The sequence below is a fragment of the Danio rerio genome, chromosome 20, assembly GCF_052040795.2.
Source record: "Danio rerio strain M-AB ecotype USA chromosome 20, GRCz13ab, whole genome shotgun sequence".
NCBI classification, from domain to species: Eukaryota; Metazoa; Chordata; class Actinopteri; order Cypriniformes; family Danionidae; genus Danio; species Danio rerio.
This window is the reverse complement of record NC_141040.1, coordinates 44,897,335-44,914,266: the sequence shown is the minus strand read 5'-3', so window position 1 is coordinate 44,914,266 and position 16,932 is coordinate 44,897,335. Positions and strand designations below refer to the sequence as shown.

The window sequence follows — 16,932 nt, the reverse complement described above, 5'->3', positions numbered from 1 at the left end:
AGTCAGATTAACAAATTGAGGCAGCAATATAGCAAAGTCAAATCGGAGGACTAGCTTATTGAAAAGGTTGACAGTCACCCAGTGCTCTATGATCAATCTTTATATACATCCTTATACGCTACTGCTGCTTCTTTCATCAGCATGAAGCTTCAGATGCCAGACAGACGACGCCCAGTGTTGCAAGATTGTTAGGTTTTGAATTTGACTGTGCATGTAAAACATGGATTAGGTGAGTTGACAAAATTTTTTTGAAACGGTTTTGAAACACATTTTGTATCCAATTTTTTTACAAAACGTAACTGTGTGCTCTTACTTTATTCAGGTAGTAGTGAGTGACCAATGCATATCGCAACCGGCATTAGCTCACCTGCAAGGAGGTGAAGGAAAGTTACAAAAAACTAAAATATCTGAAATACTTTATTTTAATTTCACAAACCATTTAATGCAAATAAGTTATAAGATATTTAAATATCTATTTATTTATTTTACACTTAATATCAAACCCCCTTTTCCGCCCAGACCAACATCAGGTGTTTTTAACAATCATTTTTAAACAAATAAATCTACAATATCCAGGCTAATAGGTAGTGTAATCTACTCAACGTCATGTTCTAATTTTAATATGATGGTTCGGTGTTGGTTGCTAAAACTAAATAAAAAATTAATCTAATATTTTGGGCCTTTTTGGTGTGTTTGATTGAGTTTTGGACAGTTTTTAGGCTGGAAAAAGTCTGCTATATCTGGCAACACTACAGATGCTCCATATAAATGTGTTATTTCCTTGTATAACCCTGGTAGTCATTAACATTAATTGTAGAAAATATAATATGGAAGTTAATGGGTTTTCAACATTCTTCAGAGTATCTTCTTTTGTTTTCAACAGAAAAAAAAAAAAAACTTTGATAGGTTTGAAATAAGTGAAGGGTTAATAAACGATGACAGCATTTCCAGTTTTGGGCGAGCTATCACTTTAAATATAATTACTTGACTACAGTCACAATGATCATTTCTGAGTGTACTATCCCTTTAAAAACACTGACCACCTGAGTTTTGACAATATTGTGTGTGACATCAAAGGTCAAATGTGAAGTCATTTTCACAAAATACACAAGCATCATTAGCGCTATTCTTTCCACTCCATCTACACAGCAAGAGCAAAACAGAGAAAGCGAGAATCAAAGACGACGGACAGAGAAATGCGCAGGAAGAAAAAAAGTGGGAAAGAAAACTGCCACTACTGTAAACAAATCGAGCGCTAGGCTGTTTATCTTGGCAGATCTGGCATAAAAAGCTAATTGCTCCTGAGAAAATCTACTGCTCAAGTACTCTGGCTCCAGTGCTGTTATTTAACACGTTTTTAGAGCATTAAGCAATGTACCAACAACTGAGGGGTAGTTAAGGTCTGTGGCTTTTACCATTTTAGCACTTTCTGCAATCACCAAGGCGTAAAATGTGTTCTTTTTTGTTGTTAGCATGACTTACAATGATTATAAAGCACCTGGCATTTTCCAGGAATATGGTACACTATGTCCTATGATTTTACAGCATTAGAGAGCTCTTTTTTCTTTCTTTGTGCCGCAAGACCTGATCAACTTAATCTAGTAAGAAAAAAAGACCTTTGAAATTGTGATTTTGACCTCATGCTTCTTTAACGGCCAAACAGGGTGCAATGATCGTACACATAACTTTGGGATATTATAATCACATTATTATTATTTTAGAATGTTGTTAGAATTATTAGCGACCAGTGATAGGAATAGCAGCGCTATAAATAAACAGCGTTACTAAAAGCGATACTTTTTTCAATAGCAAGTAATCAGGTGCAGACTTAACCAATAAGCAAGGTAAGCAGCCGATTAGGGCCCCAGGGAATTAGGGGGCCTCGACCAATGCCAAGTAATCTATAATAATCATATAGCTCTTTTATAAATTTTCTATCATTTGTTGTAAAATCTGTCTATAACTGTTATGATTTTAACGTTACTAGTTCTTTTCAAAACCAGGGGCCATCATGAATAATGGAGCGCTTCAAAGACACTTCCAGGCTGTCAGCTATCTGAGCAGAGCTGAAGTGCGTGCAAGAGCGAGAAAATTTGGGGAAAAAGTAGAACTAAGACAAACAACGAAATCCACGATCCTGCTTTCAGGCCGAAACACCTGATGATGTCATCAGACAATGAGTGCTGTGAGCTTGTTAAGAGGGCCTGTTCAAAGAAAATAACATTGCCCAGTGAACATTAATGGCTGCCGATTAGCAAAAAGCAATTATTCAATTCATATGAAAAAACGGTGAAAAGATTAGTTTGACTGAAATTATATTTGTTTATTTTATTTTATTTTTTTAAATTATTTATATTAAAATCTAATTACAAAAATGGCTAATTTAGTTTAATGGTTACAAATTAGTTTAAGAACTTGTTTTTTATATGTGATTTTTTTTTTGTATTTAATTTTAGAAGAAGCAGATAAAGGTTCGTTTAAATATTAAATTATATATATAATATACTTTTAATATTTTGTATATACTTATATACAGTTGAAGTCAGAATTATTAGTCCCACTGTTTAATTTTCCCTAATTTCTGCTTAACAAAGAGAAGATTTTTTTCAACACATTTTTAAACATAGTTTAAATAGTTTTTATAACTCATCTCTAATAACTGATTTATTTTATCTTTGCCATGATGACAGTAAATAATATTTTACTAGATATTTTTCAAGACACTTCTATACAGCTTAAAGTGACAAAGGCTTAACTAGGTTAATCAGGTTAACTAGGCAGGTTAAGGTTATTAGGCATGTTATTGTATAATGATGGTTTGTTCTGTAGACTATCGGAAAAATATATAGTTGAAAGGGGCTAATAATTTTGACCTAAAAATGGGTTAAAGAAATTAAAAACTGCTTTTATTCTAGCCGAAATAAAACAAATAAGACTTTCTCCAGAAGAAAAAAAATGTTATCAGACATACTGTGAAAATTTTCTTGCTCTGTTTAACATCATTTGGGAATTATAAAAAAAAGAAACAAAAAATTAAAAGGGGGGGCTAATAATTCTGACTTCAACTGTATAGTTATACTATATACTACATGTACAGTATACTTATATTTTGTACGTGTGTGTGTGTGTGTGTGTGTGTGTGTGTATATATATATATATATATATATATATATATATATATATATATAGTCATAATAATAATAATAATAATCTACAGAATATATATATATATCTACAGTAAATAGAAAGAGAATGTTTTGAGTTTCAATGCTAGGGCCCCATACTTAGAATTGCTTAGGGCCCCATTATCACTAAGTCTGTCCTTGACTATAATTGTGATCACTGAAGCAGTTTCATGCGAGCAGCGTCTCTCTCAGCTGAGAGAGACACTGAGAGAGACGCTGCTGAAAACTGCTTCAGTGAGGACCTTTCTTTCTTTGGGGTGGGTGGGTGTGTGTGTTCGGGGCTAGGCGTTAAACACATAACCAACCAGAGATAATGATTGGTGTGTTTGTGAATGTGGTGTAACTGGGAATGTGATGATTGGCTTAGATAGAGTCCATTTCCATCGTTTGCCAAGAAGCAAGAGAAGTAGAAGCAGAGTAGCGTGGGTGTTCACACAAGCACACGCAACAGTCAAAAGTCTTGTGCCTTTTAAATTCAACACTGTTGACAAGCAGTAAAGCGAGATCCAAATGCCACTTCCCAGTGTTTATTAACATTCCAGATGCATTGTGGGACAGCCCTGTGATTAAAGGCTTCTCATTAGTTTGCCCAATCAGGTCTTTCTACGAGCGGTTGCCATGAAAACGGCGTCTCCAGAGCAGCGGAAGAGGACAATGCTGGCGTTCACAGTCGACTCCAGTCCGCTTCCTGTTGATTCCACTCAGGATTCCCAACTGCCTCTTCCCACGTTGACACAAATACTTGAGTAAATGTGACGTCCGGTGTGGAAGAGCAGAACAATAACAGAACAGTGCGTCAAGACCTGGGAAATGCACCATCACACCTCAAACACATCAGGCTAGTTCCTTTGGATCTCTAGCAGCGCTCAGTGTCTCGTCATCAATGCTCATTTACCTCAATACTGGGAAGGAATCAATGTGTCAGCGCTGATTTCGTCTGTGATTGCTTCCTATGTTTGTGCACATGTGCGTATTACAACTAAAAATCCCATAATATAATATAATATAATATAATATAATATAATATAATATAATATAATAGAATAGAATAGAATATTACATCATTTATTTATAGTATAATATAATAATACTATATCTTTATATAAAGTAATAATTTTAAATGACAATAATGTAAATTATAAAATGTATAATAAATAATAAATCATAAATAATAAATAAGTATAAAGTAATATAACCAGCCACTTTATAAGGTACACCTGTCCAACAGCTCATTATGCAAATTTCTAATCAACAAATTACATGGCGACAACTCAATGCATTTAGGCATGTAGACATGGTCAAGACGATCTGCTGCAGTTCAAACCGAGCATCAGATTGAGGAAGAAAGGTGATTTAAGAGATTTTGAACGTGGCAAGGTTGTTGGTCCTAGACGGGCTGATCTACTGGGATTTTCATGCACAACTATGTCTAGGGTTTACAGAGAATGGTCCAAAAAAGAGAAAATATCCAGTGAGAGTCAGTTGTGTTGGTGCAAATGCATTGTTGAAGTCAGAGGTCAGAGAAGAATGGCCAGACTGCTTCGAGCTGATAGAAAGGCAACAGTAACTCAAATAACCACTTGGTATAACCGAGGTATGCAGAAGAACATCTCTGAACTGTTCCAGTTACTGAACCACACTGTTCCAGTTACTATGACCATTTATGTGAAGCTGCTTTGACACAATCTACATTGTAAAAGCGCTATACAAATAAAGCTGAATTGAATTGAATTGAATTGAACTCCCAGCACATCCAACCTTGACTCAGATGGATTACAGCAGCAGAAGACCACACCGGGTGCCACTCCTTTCAGCTAAGAACAGGAAACTGAGGCTAGTGAAAGGCTCAACGAAACTGGACAATAGAAGATTGAAAAAACATTGCCTGATCTGATGAGTCTCTATTTCTGCTGCAACATATGGATGGTTAGGTCAAAATTTGGCATCAACAACATGAAAGCATGAATCCATCCTGCCTTGTATAAATGGTTCAAGCTGGTGGTGGTGGTGTAATGGTGTGGGGGATATTTTCTTGGCACACTTAGGGCCCATTAATACCAATTGAGCAACGTGTCAATGCCACATTCTACCTGAGTATTGTTGCTGACCATGTCCATCCCTTTATGACCACAGTGTACCCATCATCTGTTAGCTACTTCCAGCAGGACAACGCACCATGTCATAAAGCGTGAATCATCTCTGAGTTTTTTTTAACATGACAGTGAGTAAACTGTAATTAAATGTCCTCCACAGTCACCAGACTGTAATCCAATAGAGAACTTCATTGTTGAATCTATGCCATGAACGATTCGGTACTACTAAGATCTACCTAATAAAATGGCCGGTGAGTGTATATAGACAGACAGATAGACAGACAGACAGACAGACAGACAGACAGACAGACAGACAGGCATACTGTGTGCAGATGCTTTAGCACAATTTTGTCCAGCCAAGATCTCCTGAACATGTTAAATTCCTCCCCTAACAGCTGATCTGAGACCAGATTCTCCTAGTGATGGGAGGGAAGCAGAACCAGTGAACGTGAAGTGTCAACGCTCTGTTACGTCAGAGAGAGGATGTGCACATGCTCACTGTTTGACAAGAGCGTCTGCAGGCCAAAATAAGCCCCCATATGAATGGAACTGGACTGCTTCAGGGAAAAGCTTTAAAAGTGTGCTTTGTCAGAGTTTTAAAATGACAGCGCTTCTTACGCCTGCACTTTGTGTTCTATTTCTGTGTCCGTTCAGTGCGGTATCCATGTTTTTGGGTTGCAGAACTGGTTGTGGACTGAAATGACCTTTCACTAGAGACGTCACTTGAATGTGCTGTATGGACAGCTAGTGTTTTTCAGCCAATGACGAACCTCTAATGAAAGCTTAATGTGACTATGTTCAATTTCATAAGGCTCCTTTTACAGCATCGATGTGGTAATGTAATTAAAATACATTCAGTTTAGAAAAACATAGATTTTGTCGTTTAAGAGTAAAACAAGATAAAAAGACCATCAGTAGCAGTAGGCTAGTGCAGAAACTCCATTGAAAATACTGAGGTAAAATAAACTGTCATATTTTAAAGACATGGCAGGAATAAATGTTCTTGTCCAGTTTGACACCAACTTTATATCATATATCTATCAGGCAGAGAAGATCACTGATTTTTAAAGAAATCAGACCTTAAACGTGGCCGTTTTATAATGGAAAGAAAGTTCACCAGAAGCTCTGAGGCTGGCTGGCTGAAATTAAAAGTCTGTGTGCATATACCCTGTTCATGGGGTCCCAAATGACACATTAAAGAGGGTCCACTGCTAGCAGGGACAATGAAAATCTCTCCAACACCAACAGCACATTCATTAATAGAGTTAGATACTAACTCTTTTGTCCTTAATACTAGCAATATTCATTCATTCATTTTCACCCACTTTTCCGGGGCCGGGTTTCAGGACTTCCCTTTGCCCAGACACTTCCTTCAGCTCCTCCGGGGGGATCCTGAGGCATTCCCAGGCCAGCCAAGAGATATAGTCCCTCCAGCGTGTCCTGGGTCTTCCCCGAGGCGTCCTCCCAGTGGAACATGCCTGGAACAATTCTCTAGGTAGGCATCCAGAAGGCATCCGAAACAGATGCCGGAGCCACCTCAGCTGACTTCTCACAATGTGGAAGAAGAGCGGCTCTACTCAAAGTTCCTCCCTGGTGACAGAGCTCCTCACCCTATCTATAAGGGTGTACCCTGTTACCCTGCGAAGGAAACTCATTTCAGCCGCTTGTATCCGAGATCTTGTCCTCTTGTCCTTCATGGGTGAGAATGGGAACGTAGATTGACCGGTAAATCAACCGCATTACTACCACTGCATCGATCAGCCTGTCAATCTCACATTCCATCCTTCCCTCGCTCGTGAAAAAAACCACAAGATGGCAAACTACTTTTTTCCGGTGTTGCACCATGGCCTCAGACTTGGAAGTGCTGATTCTCATCCCAGCTGCATCACACTTGGGGCGGTTTGAGAATCAGCACCTAGCAATATTTTTAAATTAATTTATTAATTAATTTTTTATGATAAATATGAACAATAACAATACTGTTATGAATTATTGTTTTTGCAACTTATTGTAGTAATTTAATTATTATTAATCATTAAATTAAATACAACTTACTGTAGTAATTACTACCTAATTTAATTTAATACAACTTATTGTAGTAATTACTACTTTTTTTGTAAAATTTGATTTGTTTTTAGATGAGGTATAATCTCATAAGTTATATTTTAACGGTTTATTTTAAAAATATATTATTATTATTACTTTTATATGATCAAAAAATAATACATTTTATTTTGTTAGTCAGCTAGTTAGTAAGATACTAAGTTTTTATCTATTTTATATATTATTAACTATTATAAAACAGCATGTTGTTTAGATTTGGTTTACAATACATAATAAAATATACGTCTTCATAATGTAAACACAATTAAGACCATAATAAAACAAACAAACAAACAAACAAAAACTTAATATAACAATTAAATTATTTAAACTATTAGTTTAACCAAACTAAATTAATTTAATACTTACAAATTTCACACTTAATTATACAGTCCTTAAACAGACCTAATTTAGTTAAATTTAATTTAATTAAAATCAAACCTAGTTAAGTGTAATTTAATTTAATTTCTCTTTTTGATCCTGTGGTAAAATGTTCCCAAAATGGTTTTGGATGGTTTTTAAGATTAACACATCATTCAAGACAAACAATTCTGCTGTGTAAAAAAGAAAAAGTCAGCAACGTTAAATTGCATTGTGAGTGGCTAAACAAATATTTTAATTGCTCTTCCGAAAGCTTGTATAAAAACACCAAAAGAGGAGCAAATACTTCAGCTGGGGGATTGAATTGGCAAAGCATACTTTCAAATGCTTAGCGTTTTTCTGTCTTTTGGCCTTGATGCGTGTACGAGCGTAAACAACTTTTCTTACAAAACCCGAAGGTCTGTGTTTGACCCTGACATCTCCCATGGCCTTTTCTGCAGCAGGGCTTTATTTTTCTTCCCACAGAGCAGCAGTCACAGGAAGTTGAACTACTTGTGCAGAAGAGTGCACTTGGGACAATGTACATTAAACGTGCTGGACTGCACACACATAGACACACACAGACACACACACACAGACACACACACAGACACAGACACACACACACACACACACACACACTCTCCTGAGTTCACACACACATAATCAACAAAACAGCAATCAGACACATCATTACCTTGCCAGAGATCGTGCGCACTTGACTGTGAAGGCCACACTCACACACCGGTGCCACACACGTCACAGCAAACACACACTCTCTCTGCCATGTTTGACACTATTTGTATGGACGCAGCTCCACAGCACTGACTGGAAATGACAAACTGAGAGAGAAAGACAGAGCGTGTGGGTGAAAAAGGTCATTTCAACTATAGTATTAGCTGTGGTGAAAAAAAAATCCAATGGCATCTTGCTGTGACTGAACAAAATATAATTAAGAGTTTACGTGCAAAAACCATGCTAGGCTTTGTTATTAAGTGAGTTTTCTTGTTGTGCTTTTCTTGCATTCTGAATTCTGAAAGGAAAAAAACAAACAGACATCAGATAGATGGATGGACGGATGGATAGATAGATAGACAGACAGACAGACATCAGACAGATGACAAATACAGATAGACGGACGAACGAACATACAAACGGACTGACAGACTGACAGACAGACAGACAGACAGACAGATAGACAGATCGATCGATCGATAGATAGATAGATAGATAGATAGATAGATAGATAGATAGATAGATAGATAGATAGATAGATAGATAGATAGATAGATAGATAGATAGATAGATAGATAGATAGATAGATAGATAGATAGATAGATAGATAGATAGATAGATAGATAGATAGATAGACAGTCAGATGAACGGACAGATGGTCAGACAGACGGACGGACGGACGGACGGACGGACGGACGGACGGACGGACGGACGGACGGACGGACGGACGGACAGACGGACAGACAGACAGACAGACAGACAGACAGACAGACAGACAGACAGACAGACAGACAGACAGACAGACAGACAGACAGACAGACAGACAGACAGACAGACAGACAGACAGACAGATAGATAGATAGATAGATAGATAGATAGATAGATAGATAGATAGATAGATAGATAGATAGATAGATAGATAGATAGATGAACGGACAGATGGTCAGACAGACAGACGGACGGACGGGCGGGCGGGCGGGCAGGCGGGCAGGCAGGCAGGCAGGCAGGCAGGCAGGCAGGCAGGCAGACAGACAGACAGACAGACAGACAGACAGACAGACAGACAGACAGACAGACAGACAGACAGACAGACAGACAGACAGACAGACAGACAGACAGACAGACAGACAGATAGATAGATAGATAGATAGATAGATAGATAGATAGATAGATAGATAGATAGATAGATAGATAGATAGATAGATAGATAGATAGATGAACGGACAGACAGACAGACAAACAGACAGTTTATTTTGTTTTCTGGGAATAAACCAGCTTCTCACTACAGAGGGTAAATCTAATTCACATTATCATTATGTAATATTTGTACAGGAAGGGACATTCCTCAATAAGATTTGATTTTCAATCATATGATCACATCTTGCATGAACCCTCTTACACAGACCTGTTTGAAAATGATGGCTTGTTTTAACCCAACATTAGGGCAAATATGGACAAACTGTTGGGTTAAAACCATTGTAATTTAAATAAAAAATAAAAATAAACTGTTTTTTGTTTATGAATGTTTGTACATATTTGAACCAACGCTGTGTTAAAACAACCCAGCATTTTATTTATTTTCATTTTTTGTAGAGTGTTGTGACTCTCAGCTCTGCATTCCTTTCAGGAACCAAAAATGAAAGGTTACACTACTGTTATGTGTTAAGCTAAAATTCCATGACAAAACAGCCCGGATCCCATTCATATTTCACAAGCCGAACGCACTCGAATTAAATAAACAGGGCTTTTCGCTCAAGAATTATTCATGCTAATCCCTGCTGGCCACATGTAAACGGCAACAGAACGTCACAGCAATGAGATAGCAGGGTGAAAACAAGTTCCTCCTCCCTGATAAAATCTAAACTCAATTATTTTTCAATTTGTTTATAACACAATAGCATGACATCTTCAGCGCCCTCACAGAACGAAGAACCCATTTTTGCTATTTGTGCCGTCAGTAATTGGCAAAATTCGGCCCATTAAGAGCTAATGTAATAATGATGTTAAGAGGTTCGCGCTGTTCCCCGGTGTGTCAGAACACCACCGCTGACACACTGTTTTTACAACTAAACAACACAGCGCCCGGTTGCCAGAAAAAGTCATTTCACTGGATCAGTACGAGCTGAAATTGTTCTTTCAGGATATTCTCATCCCGGGGTGGCACTAAATCTTTTAGATGATTCTAAAGCCCTCATAACCGTTTGGTAATTTCATGTCTAAACTATTTTAATGAAGACGAATGAAGGTGAACGCCATGACCGATGATGTGCGATGCATCAGGGCGAGTTTCCAATACAGACGACTCACGTATCTGGACGTTATGATGTCTGATTCATGCCTCTCTGGGGTGACACAACATCCAATACGTCAACGTTATCGTGTTGATTCAGAGTTATCACTGTTATTGCAATGAAAGCAGAGGGGAGTATATTCTATTCCCTAGTAGTGTCACAATCAAAACGGTCACAAAGAGGTAAGGAAAGAAGAGGTGCTCACAGACGGTATATCATTAGCTATCAAGTTGTCGGGATATGAACTTCCTGATATGAAGTTGATAGGTTGGTTGTCGATGTGAGAACTGCGGAAAAGGAAGAGGCTGCTCATAATAACACAAGCTTAAAAGAAGTGGAGAGAACAAGATATTCTGTGAAATTAGACACAAACACATGCTTAAGTCTATTTCTGTCTTGGAGTACAACATGTTGAACTTTCATATAAAAATAAATACAAAAATGTGTATTGAAGTGGAATGGTATAAGAAAATACTGCAATGGCAATAATAAAAAGGTTATAAATAAACAATAAAAAATAAGGTGTAATTATTACTAGCAATTCTGGCTATTATAAAATAAAAATAATAAAAAATGAAATGGTTTAAAGGGGATAGTTCACTAAAAATGTATATTCACTCTCTATTTACTCACCCTCAAGTGGAAGGGTAAAGAGACCTGATTCCACTAAAACAAGGTAATTATGGCTTCATTTCTCATGACTGAAACTTTATATCCCACACGTGTGACTTTTATCATTTTTAATTTGTGACTTTTATCGTTTTAATTTGTGACAAATTATCATATCCGAACAATATATTGAGGATTGTGGGGTACGTTTCCCAAAACCATCATTAGCCAACTAAGGTCGCAAGTGCTGTCGTTACAAACATAGTTTGTTGATTTGCCGTTTCCCAAATCCGTCGCTCCAACGAACATTTGCAAACTGCGTCGCAAACTTGAGCACTCGCAACTACACCTCTGTATTTAGAAACATAGTTCCTGGCTGTGTTCTATTCCCACTTATCCCCCCTATGCCCTTTTCATTTAGAACATTCTAACATTCACAGTTGGAATTATTAAAAATAAAAAAACATTAAGGTCATTTCTCTTAGGTGTAATTTGCTTTCAAACTATTTTTACAATTCAGTTTTACGGATCTCCATGTTTAAAATTGTGCTTCCTTCGCAGTGCACTTTGAAAACATTGATGTCATTTTGAACACAGCCTCATGGCGAAAGCTATAGGTGACCTATTATTTAAAAGCGGAATTTATGTTACGTCTCCAAAGCTTGTGAAAACAAAAAAACATAGCGTACGTTAATGCTTTTAATTTATAAAAGGTTATTTATTAAGTATCTGTACTGAATTTGACAAGGGCTTGTTGGTTAGAACCTTTTGCATGGGTTTACATGTGTCAAATTGTAAAAGTAGACTTAAAAAAAAAATATATATATATATATATATATATATATATATATATATATATATACATATATATATATATATATATATATATATATATATATATATATATATATATATATATATATATATATATATCCTATTTAATAATAATAATAACAATAATAACAACAACAATAATAATAATAATAATAACACTATTATTTTTATTATTATTATTATCATCATCATCATCATTATCATCATGATTATCATCATTAATATTATTATCAAGGTATGATTTTTTTCATTTTTAATAAATAATAAATATAACATTTAATTTAATAAAAAAATAGCCTAATTATTTATTATTTATATGATTTATATATGATATTAGAATACGTGTTAGCTTTTGTAAGTGATTTTAGGTCTTAGAATAGAATATGTAATGTTTAACTTCTCAATAATATTAGTAAAGCAAACATAAGGCCCTATGTGCTATTGACATATATTTCAGTTAATATGGAAAACGAGTGCATGTTTTTACCAAAACTAATATTGGATTTTATTTTAAATAAATCTATCCGCCCTGTTTAGAGCGTCATTATGGGCGTTTTCCGTTACAACTAATGTGGTTCAAGCGATAGATTTGCGAAAACTACGCGTTTTGAGAAACACTCGTCACTACATCGTGTTTTCCCAAACGATGCATCGTACTATGATAGTACAGCCGCGAGTTATGTCATTGTTTGGGAAACGCACCCCTGTATGGTGGAATTTCTAATTATTTATCACACCTTATTTTTTATTGCAAGTTTTATTGTATGCCTTCACCTTTGTGACTTTTGAAACTTTTTTTAAAGGGATAGTTGACACAAAACCAACATATTCGCCATAATTTACTCTCACTTGTTCCAAAGTCTTTTGATTTTCTTCTAAACATTTATGAGTTTCTTTCTGCTGTTGAACACTAAAGAAGATAGTTTAAAGAAAGCTAAAAAGAGGTAACTATTGATTAGAGTAGGAAAAATGCAATATTACAGAAGTCAAGGGTTACATGTTTTCAGCTTTGTTCAAAATATCTTCTGTGTTCAACAGAAGAAAGAAATGTTTACTAAAAATGTAAATAAATTGGAACAAGGGAAGGGAGACTAAATTATGACAGAAATGTAATTTTTGCATGAATTATCCCTTTAAGAAAAATGTTTTTAAAATTTCACAATAATTAAATAAATAAAAATAATAAGGTGCAATACTTAATTAGAAGGAGTGACATAGTAGCTCAGTGATTAACACTGTCGCCTCACAGCAAAAAAGTTGCTGGTTCAAGTCCCAGCTGGGTCAGTTGGCATTTCTGTGTGGAGTTTCTGTGTGCATGTTCTTCCCGTATTTGACGGGGTTTCCTCAGGGTGCTTCGGTTTCTCCCCACAGTCCAAAGACATATTAATACAAAACACATTAATACAAAAACAACATCAACAATAATAAGAAATATGGGTCAGGTCAGTAATAAATACATAGAGAACTTTCAAACAAATTTTACTGTAAGGTTAGCAAATAAACCATTATGGTAAATAAAAAGTTTTTATTTATTTATTTATTTATTTATTTATTTAATAATCATTAATTATTAATATTCATTATTTAAATAAAAAGTTAAATGTTTTATTGAGATGGATTGTTGGTGATTGTATGGGTGTTAGCCAGATTGGGTATCTATACATGAACAAAAGAAAATTAAGACTTAAGATTTAAGACGTTTTAAGGCCTATTATTTAGTTTTTGAAATTTAAGAAATTTTAAGACTTTTTAACACGCTGTTATAAGAAAAAAAAAGTCACAAGTGTGAGATATAAACTGAAGTTTCTGTTATGAGAAAAGCCATAATTACCTTGTTTTTGTGGAAGCAGGACTCTTTACATCACCATTGTACTGTAAAACACCATAAATACAAATCACTGAGGAAAAAAAGGGGTCAGAGTTGTGACAACAGGATGTGGAAAACACGCTCATTGGCAGCTTTACAACATATTTCAGCCATAATTACATTATAGACCACATACACATTTTTATAATTTTTAGTTTTATTATTTTAGCTTTTTTTTTTTTCAAAGGACAGAGTTCAAACTATTTCATTCATGATATTGCAAGGCTCCAAAGACAAACACATGCAGCATTAGTCAAGTCATCAATTTCTGCTTCATCAACTCACAGTAGTGCTCCAGTTGCAAACATTTGATTCATAATTTCATTTCATCCTGTCAGTGCAAAGACATGAGCATAACTGCAACAGGCTGTAGGTTCTCTTTGGTGTGCTGTTTGTCTCTGAGGGTTTGGCTCTGCCATCTAACCAGAAATGTCTCTCTTTTAATCCCATGGGTTCCGTTCAGAGGAAGACCTATTATCTCACATCTGCAATAGACTCCTCTCCCTGTCTATTTTCAGCCCTTAAACTGGTTTACCATAATTCTGTCTTATAATATAGCCAACTGTGCAACTGGGTCTTAGTATCCATGCTTGAATCTGCTGGTTTTCAAAACAACTTTATTTCTATATCGAATAATTCAATTTAAAAATGAAATACGACTATAAACTATGGGAAGAGCAAGATATTCTTTGACATATTCACTGTAAAATAAATTCTTGCTGCCCTAATTTTTTTAGTTGAATTAAATTTACCTTTCTAGTCATCTCCTTCATTTTCTTTTTGGCTTAGACATTTTATTAATCTAGGGCCACCACAGTGGAATGAGCTGCTAACTTATCCAGCATATGTTTTACACAAGGGATGCCCTTCCAGCTGCTACCCATCACTGGGAAACACCCATACACTCCCATTCACATACATACACTACGGACAATTTAGCTTTACCAATTCACCTATACCACATGTCTTTGGACTTGTGGGGAAAACCGGAGCACCTGGAGGAAACCCACATAAACATGGGGAGAACATGCAAACTCCACACAGAAAGGTCAACTGACCCAGCCGAGGCTCGAACCAGCGACCTTCTTGCTGTGAGGCGAGGACGCTACCCCCTGCGCCACCGCATCGGCCTCTTAAATTCCTAATTTTTAAATTTACAATTAAAAAATGTTAACTAGGAATTGCAAAAACGATTCAAAGTGCATTTGTAAGCTGTGCAGACATTATATACATGGTCTCACACACATTTTGTCACATAACCAGCGATTGCTCTCCAGAGATCGCTGGTTCTCACACGAACATTATGGACTACACTTCCGCCTTCTCTTGGACTACAAATGCATACATGCTCTCCGGTCACACTCACGCCTGCTCATTCATCTAGACTGATTACACACGCTACACCTGAGGACTATCAGAGACTCATTAGACACCCTACATAAGCCACTCATTTACCCATCCTGTTTGCTGAGTCTTGTTAACTATAAGTGACATTACAACGCGTTTCTCCCTGTCCTGTTTATCTGTGTTTAGATCCTAGCCTTGTATTCCCTGTTATCCTGTTTAGCCGCCTGCCTTACGACCTGTTGCCTGTTATACTAACAACGATTCTGGACTGCCTGAACATACCCGTTGTCTGATCTTTGCTTGCCTGACGCTGAATAAACCTGCATATTGGATCTTACCTCCAGTTGTCTCTGTCACTCCCTCCCATCGTTACACATATGATATATGTGATATATTTATATATATATTTATACAACAGTTCTGTCTGGTTCTGGAATCTGATTGGCTGATAGCTGTGCAATATTCTGCCAGTAACAGCACTCTTACAGCCTCTTCACCCTTCACTCTTTTGTATTACTTTGCCAACATACAGCAACAAGCAGAGGACACTCTATATTATGACAAATATTGCTGCTGTTGGACAACTTACTTTTAAGGCTTTTAGTAAAGAAAGTAGTTGTTTAGATTGCAACTATGCAGTTCATTTATAAGGATAGTGCCTATTTTAAATATTAATAATTTCTGGGAGACAGCGCTTCAGCGGCCATTAGCCTGTCTTTGAGCAAAGATAGTTAACAATGTCTATCCACAAGATGGCTACAGGACCACCTAATAAGTCCTTTAAAGATGAAAACAGCATCATTTCCAACTATAGTCTATCAAATCAATATACTGCTAAGGGATATTCGATAAGTCGATCTCTATTTTTTGTATGTTGCAGTGCTTTATATATACTATATAATTGTAGTTTTTTGAGTGTAAGATGGTACTCGCATATCAGGAATGTGTGTTGTGTTAGCAGAAAGACAGAAGAAATGCCTGCATGTGTTTAGCGTTTTTCCTTATCGCAAACACAACAGCAATCTGGAAGTGATTGCGCTGCTTTTTTCAGGGTTAATTATTGTGATATCCCGATTGCAACAGAGAAATACTGTAGACTGTAATAGACTATAATACTGTGAGGAGTTATCTCTGTGGACTGATGGCATTTCATGTCACGTTTAGCCTTAGAATCTTAAAATGTGAGCAAAATCACCTGTTTTGTCATCACTTTAGACATTAGACTAGAGAATCATTCAAACAGCCCTAAAGTGACATTGGTGAATTAGTAACAGCTTCTGCTGTTCTGATGTCAGCTGCAGATGTGAATGAATGGCGGAAGAAACGAGTTTTTAGACTCTGTGTTTGATTTTCTTTTTTTATATACACGATTATGCCGTCAAACTGTTGTATAAACGCAATCCAGCACGTCTCCCACCAGTGCTGATATACAGCCATATCGCACGGCTACTCGTTTGATATTGCTCATATAATATATATGATGGTGCACTTTAAGCTTAATAATAGTA

The 16,932-nt window shown here is 36.2% G+C and overlaps 1 protein-coding gene and 1 long non-coding RNA gene across 19 annotated transcripts in view; both read right to left on the bottom strand.

Annotated features, from left to right (window-relative positions):
• LOC147839429 (uncharacterized) overlaps positions 1-16,932 on the bottom strand; it is a 382,751-nt gene that overhangs the window by 58,376 nt on the left and 307,443 nt on the right. The gene's annotated exons all lie outside the window — the stretch shown is intronic.
• The window catches only part of LOC147832305 (uncharacterized), a 214,569-nt gene that overhangs the window by 25,575 nt on the left and 172,062 nt on the right, over positions 1-16,932 (bottom strand). For 4 of the 18 annotated variants that reach the window (XR_015518742.1, XR_015518753.1, XR_015518745.1 and 1 more), the window contains one exon: positions 8,439-8,583. The exons of the other annotated variants lie outside the window; for them this stretch is intronic. The gene's annotated coding sequence lies outside the window, so the exon portion shown is untranslated. The remainder of the gene's footprint in view (positions 1-8,438; positions 8,584-16,932) is intronic. 18 annotated transcript variants of the gene reach the window in all.